Source organism: Myotis nattereri (genome assembly GCF_964212035.1).
Source record: "Myotis nattereri genome assembly, chromosome: 11".
NCBI lineage: Eukaryota > Metazoa > Chordata > Mammalia > Chiroptera > Vespertilionidae > Myotis > Myotis nattereri.
The window spans coordinates 75450391-75464455 of record NC_138086.1 but is presented as its reverse complement, the minus strand read 5'-3'; the positions used below and the strand labels follow the sequence as shown (position 1 = coordinate 75464455).

Below are 14065 nucleotides of genomic sequence, written 5' to 3'. Positions count from 1 at the left end.
TCCTTGTGTCTCAAGACTGGTTCATCTTGAACGAATCCAGATATAAATGAATGGTGATCCCCCCACCGCCACCCACTCCACCCCACTGAAAGGTCTGGAATGAATGAGAGTCTTCTATCTTGAGATTTGCCTGCAATGCCTAAGAAGTCATGAGAGAGCCAGAACAAGACTAAGAGCCTGAACCTCCTCTCACACCCAAAATGGCCTGACCAGTTGGTCCAGTAAGAGACACATTCTTTCAGACACAAAAAATGGTTCTTGCCATCTTTATTTTAAAACTAGAGGCCCAGTGCACAAAATCATGCACGGGTGGGGTCCGGTCGGCCGGCCAGCCCCCAGTCAAGGCTGATCAGGCTGGGCCAGCCGGGGGGAGGGGCCGTGGGCGGTTGGCCAGCCAGCCCCGCCCCCTGGTTGAACTCCCAGTACCTGGTAGAGGGGGCAATTTGCATATTAGTCTTTTATTATATAGGATTATATAATTCACCAGTCTGTCAACATCACTTTTTATGTCTACCACACTGCCTTAATGGAGACAGATTATTTTAAAAAACACAACTGCAATTAATAACGTTTAATTGGCTAGCAGTTTTCAGAAACCAATGTTGCAGATACAAAGCTTAGGACTAGTGAAATGCTAACTGAAAATCTTTTGGGAACAAAGCTTCTTGGGACAGAGCTGATTGTGAATTAGGGGAGGTTTTCCAATCCATTCCATTCCCCCCTTATTCTAAGTTGGTGGCCCTCCCAGAGGAGGCAGGAGGATCCTGAAATGGTAACCAATTAGCTGTAGTACAAACCAGGGCCTTGCTGGGGGTGGGCATTACACAGACAGTGCCTTGGCTGTGGGATCTAGCTCCCTGACTGGGAAATGCCTAGATGCCCCCAGAAGCCTCTGCCCCTTTCAAATGTCCTCCCCTCTCCCCCAGGTGAAGTAAAGAGTCAATGCCCCACCAAGATGAGATGGAAGCAAATACAGATGGAAATGGGTCCTTGGAAAGAAACTTCTAATGAACGTGGCTCCATGTCTTAGATTCATTGCCATTGTTGTTGCCAGCATAGAACAACATGTGTTAGTTCATCTCCTCCCTCCCCACCCTTCTCTTTTGTTTTTGCCAGAGGAGTATTTTTTTAGTGGTTGAGAGCACTAATATACAGATATTCACCACACTCCATCCCCCATGAGGTGGAGGAATCTTGATAGAACCATCACGTGCTAGAAGTGGGAAGTCTTGTAGATTTTAGAGTCCTTCCCATTTTTAATGTACAAAAATGATGATAAGAGCCCTGAAAAGTGCTGCCACAACCACTGCTAAGAAGGAAAGAAGCCTTTGCCAGGCCGCCCATTCCTTTCAGACAGTTACCATTAGAATATTCTTTGTATGTGGCAAAGCTCTACCTCCCCATAATTTCAACACTGTCTGCCCCTTCCTCACCCCCATTGCCTTCAGAAGCATTTGAAATAATGTGTGTGGGAAGATTCTCTGGCCTTCTGGATTCACACAAGGTAGAGTACCCCCCCCCTCCCCCCTTCCTTGCAAATCTATAATAATAAAAGTGTAATATGCTAATTAGACTGGACCACCTTCCGGACAAAGACAGGGCTGTGAGAGAAGCCTGGGTCCCGGGTGCCACAGGGAAGCCAGTGCCGGCGGCCGGGGAAGGAAGGTCTACTCTTGCACAGATTTCGTGCATCAGGCCTCTAATATCTGAATAAGGCCCCAAGACCTCCTTCCTTCCTTTCAGTTTGTTTCTTGTTCTGGAATGGCTGTGAACACGCATCTCAGTGTGATAGTACATAGTACACGTGGGTGGCGCTGCTCTCGTTACTGCAGGAGATTGAAGTAGGCTTGGGGCAGCGAGACCTCACACTCACAACTGATCCACTCTTCGCGAGGTAAAAGTGCGTGCCTAGGTATTCGTTCACGTCTATGCTAAGTCATATTTCTGCCACTCTTGTCCTGAAAATGACTTGAGTGTTATTTGCTCGGCCCTAAGTAAACTCATGCAGTTGTGACTATGGAAACAGAACTGACTGAGATGTCAGGAGGAGAAGCGCGGTGGGCCTCACCTGCCCAGCTGGCCCTCTGCCCTGTTTGGCGGGACAGTGGACTTGAAGCCAGGGGAGCAGTGGTTGTCCCCCCTCCCCACTCTGCCCGCGTTGTGTCCTGAGGAAAATTAGAATTCCAAGGTGCTTTCTGTAAACTTATTAGAATTAGGTATCTTGCTTGTTGCTTCTTATTTATCTTGCATACTAATGTCTATATATTAACAATGGAAAATTCTCATCTGCTCCAAAGCAGGCTAGTGGCCTGAAAATCATTTTCAGAAATTTTAGAAATGTTAGTAACTCAACTTTGTGGTGAATAGTGAAAACCACATCTAACATTTAGACCAAGTTGTACATTTTCCAAGGACTGGCGCTTCTTGCATGTCTCACGGACTGTTTCTAACTCAGTTCTTTGTCTTTGCAGTGTATGCTTTTGTTTTTGGTTATTGGCTGACTGCTTTATAGAGGCCATCCATAGTAAACTTAGGGGAGAAAAATGCTTTCTCATTCTAGTTGGCAGTTAGGTTGTCCCCAGTCTTTTCCGGAGTCAAGAAAACAATAACAACAACAACAACTTTATGAAAGAGGTTTGAGAATTTTAAGCTGTGCATTTTTGAAGACATTGATCGTGTTTCACCTGATTGTGTCTGAACTGTCATGGTCTCTGGTTTTCTATGCATAATTTGCCTATGGGGTGTGTGTGTGTGTGTGTCTGTGTGTGTGTCTGTGTATGTGTGTATGTGTGGCACGTCTTAAGGGGATCTCAAAGTTATACCAGAGCGATATACTGATTTTTAAAGATTTTTAAAGACTTAGATACTACAGTCTTGATATTGTTAAAGAGACCACAGCCATTTGCCTAGAAGGCCATGATTCCAGGTGTTGCCAAAGCACCATGAGATGAGGTAGAGGATCTTTGGAGAACAAACAGAACTTGTCCTGGCCTGTGAGCAAAGTAATGCAATCCTCCCACATCCCCGCGTCACAACCCCTAGGATCGGCTCTGCAACTGATGTCTCAGGGCAGCTACTCAGATGGGAAATGGAATTGGCAGAAATCTCAGCCCAGGTCTCGGTCCTGGCCTGTGCGCGCCTGCCTGCTTCCAGGAGTCCAGCCTCAGCTCCCGGCTGTGCTCTCTGAGGCCTCTCTCCTGGCCCTTCCTCCCCTTGCCCCACATTCCCCATCATGTTTTCCTTTATTTTTTCTTCTTCAAAGAACATCTTGCTCCACATAGTTATTTTCCTTTATGTTTGCCTGTTTACTTTCTGTCTCTTCACCAGGATCTAAGAACCTGTCTCCGTCACTCGGAACCTCTGCTTGGAACAGAGGCCAACACAGTGTGGGACTCAGTAAATATGTGTAGATCTGAAAATGACCGTAAGCCATGACTGGAGGGATTTAGGAGAATTTTCACTCCTTTTAGAGGATAGAGTGCTAGAGGATAGGTTATGGTGGGTTCTATTTAATTTATGGAGTAGATGTGTGTGCCATATGTTTTGGAAGCTCCACCTGTACTTGCTAAAATCACTCTACTGTGTTCCCCCCCTACATCTTCTCTTTGCCGTCTTGGCTGGTTTCCTTGGAAATGCCAGTGTAGGCTTCATGAAGGTCATTTGGAGCAAGAGCATTCTGTGAACACGGAGTGAGTCTTCAGGGGTCCTTACAGTTCTGTAACACCTGGTCAGACAGCCGTGTTAGTCCAGAATGTGAGGCAGGGGCTCACGTTCACGGCTGGGATGGTGAAGCCTGACTTTGCTGTTAGGCCTACGAGTAGAGCTAGCCTCTTGCCAATGGGAACGTTGATGTGGTAAATCTAGAGATGACCAAAGCCCACATTGTTCTCTGTGTACTCAGTGCTCCAGCAGCAGAACATTTATTTTTGCTTTGTTGGGTTCAAGGCTGTCCAGTGGACAAATACCTCTGCTCTCTAGTGAGCTACTAGTTTTAATTTTGGTTGTCTCCCTTGGTTAGTCGGAGGATTAAAATAAGAAAAGGGCTGCCAGTGTAAGATCCCTTCATTCTCCAGAAAGGACCTACATCTCAGCAGAAGAATCTTCCTCACTTGGCTTCACCTTCCTTTGGTGCAGATGAGGTGCAGCCTGTTGATTGGCAGGTTTTTATTGGTGCATTAGCTTAAGCCTAAAAAAACGGAGTAACTGTTGCATAACCACTCATTCAGCTGCATGGACATCGGGTAGTTGCTGATAGGTTGTGAAGATGATTTTTCTAGTTGAAAGGTCACCTAAACTTTCTGACATGAAAGAGGAACCTGTGGTGGAGAACTGTGGGTATAGGTGGGTTCTACTTCCAGCCAGACTTGGATGTGAGTTCAGATTCTGCCATTGGTAGCAGGGACTATGAAGGCCCGAAGAAAGATACTGTTTAGACCTCAGTCTCCTTATTTGTAAAGTAGGGGTCATAATACTTCCCAGTGGTTGCTATGAGGAGTAATAGAATGACATACATGGAGTACCTCATTAACTGTCAACTCCACGTTCAGTCCCCTTTTTCTGGAAAATGTTTCTCTGGCTTCTTTCCATTTTTGTTCCAATGTTGCCAGTCAATATTAATAGATTGGTAAAATAGATTTCTTCATTTTTTTCTTTTCTCCAGTTCTCCACCACCCCCCCCCCCTTATATTCTTTTTTCTCCCTCAATTAGAAAGATCCAACATTTTCTGACATCTCATGAGACATGAAACCACCTCTAGGATGATCTCTCTCTCTCTTTTTTAAATAAATTTTATTGATTTTTTACAGAGAAGAAGGGAGAGGGATAGAGAGTTAGAAACATCGATGAGAGAGAAACATCGATCAGCTGCCTCCTGCATACCTCCTACTGGGGATGTGCCTGCAACCAAGGTACATGCCCTTGGCCAGAATCAAACCTGGGACCCTTTAGTCCACAGGCCGACACTCTATCCACTGAGCCAAACTGGTTAGGGCTAGGATGATGTCTTATCAAATCTAGAAAACCAGGAGTCTTCAGAGGGAAATTGGAATCTTCATGTCAGAAGCAACATTGTCTTCATCAGATTCCTAAGTCGGAGCAAAGATGAAACTATAGTGTTAACTTGGATTGACAAAGGTCAATTTGTATAAATCAAATCTTTACTGCTTTTAGAAGTGAATACTGGTCAATGCTTTTGTGTAACATACTTTTTTGGTTGTCCCCTTTAAACATAGACTTTTAAAAGGTTTTACATGGGAGGTACATCTCCTGTAAGGAAATGTTGATTAAGATTCTTTTGTAGGAAAATATGTAATCTCTTACATAACTGACTTCCCCTTTCCCTCCACAGTTTTTGAAGCTCTTCTTTAACGCTTTGAGAATTGTTAGCTAAAGGTGGAAGAGCTGACTCACAACTATGCTTCTTCACCAGTTCTTGCTAAAAGAGATTTACAGTGTGTCTACATTTAGATATAGATCCTTTTAAAAATATATTCCCTAACTTTTCAGGATGAGGAAAATATCTTCAATCATAATTGCATAAATGGAGGCAGCATTGTTTTCTGAAACATCTTGGGGACCTGCCTTATCCATACGTGTGCTGTTTTGTATTACTAAGGATGAGACGCCATTTCTGCTTTTCTGACCATTAATTTTTGTGTTTACCTTTGTTTAGTTTACTAGACACCCTCCACCTGGACAATCTGGTAATAAAAACCATGTTGGAAAAAAGATGAAAATAGAAATAAGTTCAATTACAGCTCTAGCTAGGAAATGACATTGTATCTGTTCCCTTGGCCTATGCCCTGGAGGAGGAAGACAGCAAACCAGACTTACTTCATGCCTGTTGATCCATCCATCCATCCATCCATCCATCCATCGATTAATTTCTTCAGTAAATATTTTCCAAAAACGTCCTGTGTACCAAACACTGTTAAGTACTGAGGAATAAATTACACAAACAATTTCTGCCCTCAGGGAATGTATAGTCTGTGTACAAGTTGGTGGTGGCTTAGACTGCATTGTAGGCAGTGGGGGATAAAAGAAGTGGAATGCATTAGAGACATATTAGATGGAATTTGGCATGTTTAATAATTTACTAGAACTGTGAGGATGAAGAAGGGAGAATCAAGCATGCTTCCTCATCCTGTCGCTTGGCTTCTTGGGTAGATGGTGGTGCCATCCACTGAGACAGGAACCAGGAATAGGTCTGGAGACTATTGTGGCCTCAGAATCGCAGGTTAAGTTTGAGGCCATCCAGGTGATTGGAACCTTAGAAAAGAGGCCTGGTTGGAAATGTGGATGGTAATGGGAAAGCACGAGGTCACAGGAGCAGAGCGAGAAGGGATGAATGCAGGCCTGAACGCGGTGGGGTACAGTGCATAGTGCACAGATACAGGAAGAAATGTTGACTTTCTCAAGGAGCTTGGCTAAGTGAGAATGTGGTATATCTTCCTAGAATATTAACCATAAAGTTTGGGCCTGCTCTTTCTAATGGTAAATATTGATGTCTTGTTTCTTTTTATTCTTTCCTAAGTTTTTTTATCTTCACTTTAATGTTGTGCAGGCAAGATTGTGCCTGTGATGAGGTTGATCAGTATAGAGCGATTGTGAGATGGAAGGCTCTTCTGAAAATGATCCACAGGGAAGATCAACAGTCATTTAAGTTATTTGCCAATTTTGTATTTCTGGAGAGGGAGGGAGGGGATAAGTATATCTGGGGCAGGGTATGGGAGACTTCAGGTATATCTGTTTTATTTCCTTAAAATGATCTGAAGCAAATATGGGAACATGTTAACATTGCTTAAATCTGGGTTGTATGTAACATGGATAGCTATCATATCATTTTTTGGACTTTTCTGTACATGTGGCTATTTCATAATTAGAAGTTTTAAAAAAGAAAGAAAAATAAGATGGGATGTGCATGTGCTGACTACCTATTTAGTTTAGCCCCAGGGATCCATGGAAACCAGACAGGTAATAATCACTAGTCGTAAATGAATAATAAGTAAATGTTCAAAAATAGATAACACATTAAAAGGGGTGGGATTGTCTAGACATCCAAACACCTATCTGTTTTTGGAAACCTGGCCTTTGGTGGAACAGGGCCCAGAGCAAATCCATTCTCAGCGGGGTCTTTACTTTTCACTCACCTTTTGCTACCGATAGAATTCCTGAGTAATTGGAGTCAGGAGTTTTTTTGTTTTTTCTTGGAGTGGTGATCAAAGGTGTTTCCATCCAAATGAGAGCAGGATGCTGCTCCTCAGGGGTCGCAGACAGGAGAAAAGGGTGAGGGGCACTGTGGGGTCCAGGAGATAGAAGCTTCCTCCAGGGATTAAAAAAAAACCCCTTTTGAATGGGCTTATTGTTTATAAGAACAGCTCCTTAATGGAAAAACAAAAAGGCAAGAGTTCTGTAGCATGCTCTCTGCTTTCCTGTGCTGACCTCACTGCTTATTTGATTTATCAAGTCTTGCTCTGCTCTGTGACCTTTCTCTAACTATTTCTCTAGAGTATCCATTTACTTTATTTAGAAACATAATATTTTTAAAAAGCTGGAGCTAGTCAAAAAACCCTCACCTTTTTGATGTGGCCATTTCCCCATCTTTTGAAACCTTAAACTTTCCTACAGCCACAGTGCTGACTTGCAGCGCCTGAATCTACAAGCCTTTCAGGGCCCTGGCTCCTGCTCCCTGATGGGTGGGTGGTCCTCACATGGGGGGGAGGTATGAAGTTGGGGGGATTGAGGTTGGGGGAGGTTGCGGGAGACAGATAGGCTCCTCCCCAGCACAGTTTATATACAAGTGCCAGAGAATTGGGTGCTGTGTGGTAGAGAAGGGACTGCAAAAGGCTCTCAGCTCACACTGAAGGAGGTGATTGATTGTGGGGGGAAGCCTGGTGGAGGGGTGGCCCTGGAGTGGGACTGTAAGCATGGCCTGGTGTGGGACCTGAAGAGATGGCAGGGAGGGAATAAAGAAGGTGCCTTGGTGTCCCTTCCTATTTTAATACAGCTGTGAAATTATTCCTGAGCCTTGCTTTGGCACATTAAACATTCTGATTGTATGGTATGCAGTCTTTCTGAAGTTTTTTAAAAAGTAATTTTTAAATTAGTTTTTTTTTTTACATTTGTCATTCTCCCTTTCTTTTGCTATTTTTTTTTTTTTAACATTTAACGATACTAAGAGTATAACCATACAGTTTAAAGACCAATAAGTGGGCACAAAACAATTTCTTCACGTTCACATGTTAGCTATTTAAAATGTTAGCTTGTTTTCTTTTGAATGTTCAATTATCTGTTGTTCTAGGTATTGTGAGTTCTTTTGTAGTTTCTTTATCTTAAAACTCAGTGGCTACCAAAGGTGTACACAGACCTCTTACTTGGAAAATTGCTTCTAGAAATGTGGAACCGGTCGAAGCTTGGAAATGACAATAACAAACATCTTAAAGGGCAGTTTAATCCCTGTTATTAAAATTTCTTGGCTGGACATTCATTTCTTTTTCTTCTAGAGGAACTTTAGAATCTTGTTATTAAACTTTGCCTCACCCAAGGAAAGCACAACATCAACAAAAGTAATAATATCTCTGTAAATTGTGATTGGAATCACATTAAATGTATTTATTATTTTGGGGCTAATTAACATTTTTATAAAGTACAATTTGCCTGTTATGAAGTATGGTATTGTTTTCAGTGGAAGTGGAATTCTTGGGGTGCTCTGAGGAAAAGAATTTCCTGAGGTCCCTAGGGGAGGATGGGGTGTCATGGAAATCTTTATTGATCATGTAAAATTAAGGGGGTTTTCCTCCAAGCTATCCCGCATGGGAAAAGCCCAACCGTGTCTTCAGCAGGGCCAGAATGAAGGCGACTGCACAGAATTTCTGTTCCATATTGAAGTCCAGTCCAGTCCAGCATCTGGTTAGCTTAGCTTGTGTTCCCAGCTGCAGTCCATGGCCATGCGGCTGCTTAAGACCACATGGCTGTGGAGAGAGAACATGCAAATGCACGGGTGAGTTCGGGTCATGGAGCAAGAGTGAGCAAGGGAGGATAAGAGCGAGTAAGAGAACAGGAGAGAGCAAGAAGAGGGAACTCTTTGGCTATTTTAATTTTCCAAGATTTCGGGCCCTTGTGGTGGCTCCACCCTTCCAGCTAACGGTTTCTTCCCAGGCTAGACGGACAGGCAAGCCCTTCCCTGTGGCACCCTGACTTCACTGTGTATGCCTCCATCTCCCCTTTGTAGGATCCCTTCCCCCACTCACCTGCAGGGGATGGACCAGTGGTTCCTTGGGGAGCGTGAAGCTCTAACTTCCTGGTGAATCTGCATGGATGACCATGCTTACAATGTCTGGCCTCCCCTTTGCTCTTTTTCTGTTGTTAATATTAGTAAACTAGCTAATCACAACGGTAAGAGTATAAATAGTCAGATGGGATCTTTTGTGATTGTCAGAAAGCTTTTTATTTTTAATGTCTTCATATATGTGGCATGTATTTCTTGGGTGTTTACTCTTAGCATGTTTGCTTGAATTAAGAGTGTCCCTTTGCAGTTTAATTGGGAGACAGAGGTGGAATGGAGTGGACATGAGGACTTTGCATCCGGCTGGCCTGGTTTTCATATTGGCTTCGTCATTTGCTACCAGTGTGATTTAGGGCAAGATATGTAATCCTTCTGAGTATCTGTTTTCTCTCCTATAAAATGTAGGTAATGATGCTATCTACTTTTTAGGGTTGTTGTGAAAATTAGATGAGCTAATGTGTTAAGGGCTTAACACCATTTCTGGAAGTTAATATGTGTTTAAAATATCTCTTTTTATTAATTAGTAATTTCTGGTAAATAGAAAAACTATTGATTTCTGGATATTTATTTTTCAATTTTATGGCTATATTAAATACTATATTCACTTTAATAATTTTTGTTATATGTAGATTAGACTATAATACTATGTGCCAATAATATTTTCTTTCCCTCCCAGTTGATATATATTTGATCTCCGTGTTCTATCACATCAAACTTCCTTCAGACTCCTAGATAATAGTGATTAATTCTGATGATAACCATATTGGCTGTTACTTTAATAATTTTATTATTTTTATCATGTTAAGGAACTGTCTTCTGAGGTTGGTACTTTTTCTTTAATCAAAAATGTGTATTGATTTTTATTGGATAACTTTTCACAATTTTTTGTTTTTGTGATCTATGACTTTTTTCCCTTGACCTATTGATGATCTTTATGTGTTTTCTATATTTCTCTTTTCTTTAAATTTAGATTACTTAAACTAATCTCCCCAGTGCCCTCTGCCTCTGGCAACCACCAATCTGTTCTCTACCTATGACCTTGGTTTGTTTTTATATTCCACATATAAGATAGAGCACAGGGTTTTTGACTTTCTCTGTCTGACTTATTTCACGTAGCATAATGCTCTAGAGATTCATCCATATTATCACAAATGACAAGATCTCATTTTTTTTAATGGCTGAATAATATTCCATTATGTATATTTCCTTATCCATCATCCATAGATGGACACTTAGGTTGTTTGCATATCTTGGCTATTGTAAATAATGCCGCAATGAACATGGGGGTCCATATATCTTTCTAAGTTAGTGTTCTCATTTTCTTTTGATACATAACCACAATCCCACAACTAGAATTGATGAATCATATGGTAGTTCTATTTTTAATTTTTTCAGGACCCTCCATATCGTTTTCCATAGTGGCTGCACCAACTTATATTCTCACCAACAGTACATGAGGGTTCCCTTTTCTTTAGTACATTCCTGCCAGCACTTGCTAATTCATGTCTTTTGATAATAGCCATTCTAGCAATTGTGAGGTGACAGCTCATTGTAGGTTTGATTTGTATTTCCCTACTGGTTGAGCACCTTTTCATGTACCTATTACCCATCTGTATGTCTTCTTTGGGAAAGTATATTTTCAGAGCCTCTGCCAAATTTTTAATCAGAGTGTTTGTTTTTTTGCTATTGAGTTGTACGAATTCTTTCTATATTTCAAAAATTCACCCTTTATCAAGTACAGGATTTGCAAAGATTTTCTCCATTTGGTGGGTCGCCTTTTCACTTTGTTGGTGGTGGCCTTCACTGTGCAGTAGCGTTTTAGCTTTGTAGAAGCTGGATGCAGTTCATTGAGTGAAGTTGATTTGTTTATTTTTGCTTTTGGTGTCAGATTTAAAAAAATCACTGCCAAGACTTTTGTTAAGGAGCTTACCACCTGTGTTTTCTCCTAGGAATTCTATGGCTTCAGGTCTTAGGTTCAAGTCTTTAATCCACTGTGAGCTAATTGTTGTGTATGGTGTCCGATAAGGGTCAAGCTTCTTTCTTTGGCATGTGGCTCTCCACAGAGAAATGTTCCCGACACCATTTATTGAAGACTTCCCTTTCTCCAGTGTATGCTCTTAGGTCCTTGATCATAACATGACGTTACCTTAGCAGTGGCCGAGGACATTTGAAGTACCCTTTTCCCGTAAATCAGGAGCTTCATTGTCTTTCCTGTAATTTAGAGGACCGGCCTTGTGCTGGCCATGAGGGATGCTAATCGGGATGGAAAGGACAGAGTTTAACAAATTCGAACTTGGGTTGGGCAACATTTACAACCAATATAATGGTTGAGAAGCTTTTGAAGTGCTATTGGGAGATAAAAGCGAGGACGATCCACTGTTTCATGGGAGGGTATTGTCAGGGAAAGTTGGTGAGAGGTGCGGAGATTTGACTTTGTTTCAGATACAGGCTTCTGTAGCATAAAGTCCTGGTTCTGATGTGCCAAGCCAATTTAAGGTGGAATTTCATACCCGGGTGGCTGATGATATGGTTGGGCTTGTTTGATTATTTGCTTAATGCAAGGTGACAGTGAGGCTAAATTCTTAGTCCCTGCTTCAGTTAGGTTTTTGCCAGAAGTACACCAGCCAGCTGTCACCGAAACGGCTGCCATCATCCAGGGAGGAGCCCAGCTCGGTGCACCCCAACGGCAGGGAGAAGTCAAGCCCCTACGCTCCAGGGTGTGTGTGTGTGCAGAGATGGTCAACCCAAGAAAGCATGTCTCAAATTCTGTTACCTGAGTATTTTTATTTTATTTTATTTATTTTTTTAAATATATTTTATTGATTTTTTACAGAAAGGAAGGGAGAGACATAGAGAGTTAGAAACATCGATGAGAGAGAAACATCGATCAGCTGCCTCCTGCACATCTCCCACTGGGGATATGCCCGCAACCCAGGTACATGCCCTTGACCGGAATCGAACCTGGGACCTTTCAGTCCGCAGGCCGACGCTCTATCCATTGAGCCAAACCGGTTTCGGCCTGAGTATTTTTTTTTTTAAATCACAATCTTTCATCCTGGACACGAATTGCCCCTGTTGCCCGCTGGAGAGCACCACTGCTTGGTCAAAGAGACCACGCACTGTGCCCCTGTGGCAGCACATCTGTAACTGCCCCAGATTGCGCAAGACAAGCTGAAGTGCATTTGGGTGGCTGCAGAATGGCATGAATAAAGCATTACACTTCCCTCGTGCTGCAAGACAGGAGCGCATGTGTAGCATCTGAGAAGTACACAGAAAATGTCTCTGAGCATCCTGCTGTAATTTATTAGGAAAAGATGGCTTCACGTGTGGGGTTCAAATTACCACTTTAAAGGCTTCTGAGCATGTTTCTGAATCACCTCTGAGTGGCTGCCAGAAAAGGATGCAGGAGAACACGTATGAGTAATATGGAATGAGAGAGCAGCCAGAGAGATGGAAGCAGTTCTACATTATTTCCTTTGAGTCTGAAAAAAAATATGGCTGAATTACAACTAGCATACCACGTGTAGGTTTGAAAATGTGTGGATTCTGATGGCATCAGGAAAACATGGACTGAAGTTCCTCCCAAGGTCATCACCACCACATCAGGGAGGGCTCTGAGGCCCAGGCACTGTGGTTAAAAAGCTATCAGTCCAGGCAGAAGAGGGGACTGGGCAGATACCGGTGTGCAGACTTCCCCAGCCTGAGGACCTGCATGCCTGGGTGGGGGGGGGGGGCTAGCGTCCCCCTTGGAGCATAGTGTGCATTGCAGGGTGCATTTCCTGGATGTGGTCTCTGAGGTGGAGTTTAGTGTGCGGATGTTTACTGGCGGTCCCTTGAGATGGGCACGTGTGGAAAGGAGCAGGAGTGGGTGCAGGAAGATGTTGAGGTGCAGTGCAGGCCCGACACCAGCTTCAGCCAAACCCACAGGGAGCTCTGCATCTGGTATGGACTGTAAGAGCTGTCCTGAATTGGACTGAGGTGGCCAGACCTTCATACCCCCACATAGATCAGTTATCAAGGTGACCTTGAGGAAGGCAGTTCTGTACAGCTCGGGCAGTCCCTGCGGGCACTGAGTTGAAGGGAATCAGCCGATAGCAGCTGAAGTAACAGGTTGTTCTTTGAAGTGAGGTCTGGATTGAACATCTGGACGTTCACCACAGTATTCAGGGTGTACCTCCAAAATGTACACATACTTTGAATAATTAAATCTGAGAAGAAAGAATCATCAGTTGAACTATCAGCTGCAAGGTATGTATACATTTTTGGGGGGACACCCTGTGTATCACATGGCTATGTTTGTGTGTTTGTTCATTCCTTCATGGAAGCAATCATCAGTCACAGTGTTCATTGTCCACTTAGTAAAACCAGGCACTCTTCTAGGTCCCGGAGGTAGAGCATTACACAGGTACAGCAGGCTTGCCTGCTCCTCAGGGCAGGAACCTAGTCTGTGTAATGCTCTACCTCCGGGACCTAGAAGAGTGCCTGGTTTTGGGGACCTGGTGGGATAGGTGCTCTGGTGGCCATAAAAGGACTGAGATGGTGAGTCACTGAGGAGCTGTGAAAGACCAGAAGGCACGTCCATGGGAAGATGTGGGAGGAACATGGCAGACTGAGGGGCTAACAGAGCAGAGGCCTGTAGGGGACATAGGCCGGGTGTATTCCAGAGCAGACTCAGAAGGGCAAGAACAAGGGGAAGCAGAATAAGATGAGGTCAAGGCAAGGCATTTGGATTTTCTTCTGAGTCTGCCAGGAGTTATTGGAGGGTTTGGAAATAGGAGGGG

At 43.2% G+C, this 14065-nt stretch overlaps 1 protein-coding gene across 1 annotated transcript in view; it reads left to right on the top strand.

The window, feature by feature from the left end:
- The window catches only part of GLI3 (GLI family zinc finger 3), a gene marked incomplete at its 5' end in the record, with an annotated part of 268118 nt that overhangs the window by 25902 nt on the left and 228151 nt on the right, over positions 1–14065 (top strand). The gene's annotated exons all lie outside the window — the stretch shown is intronic.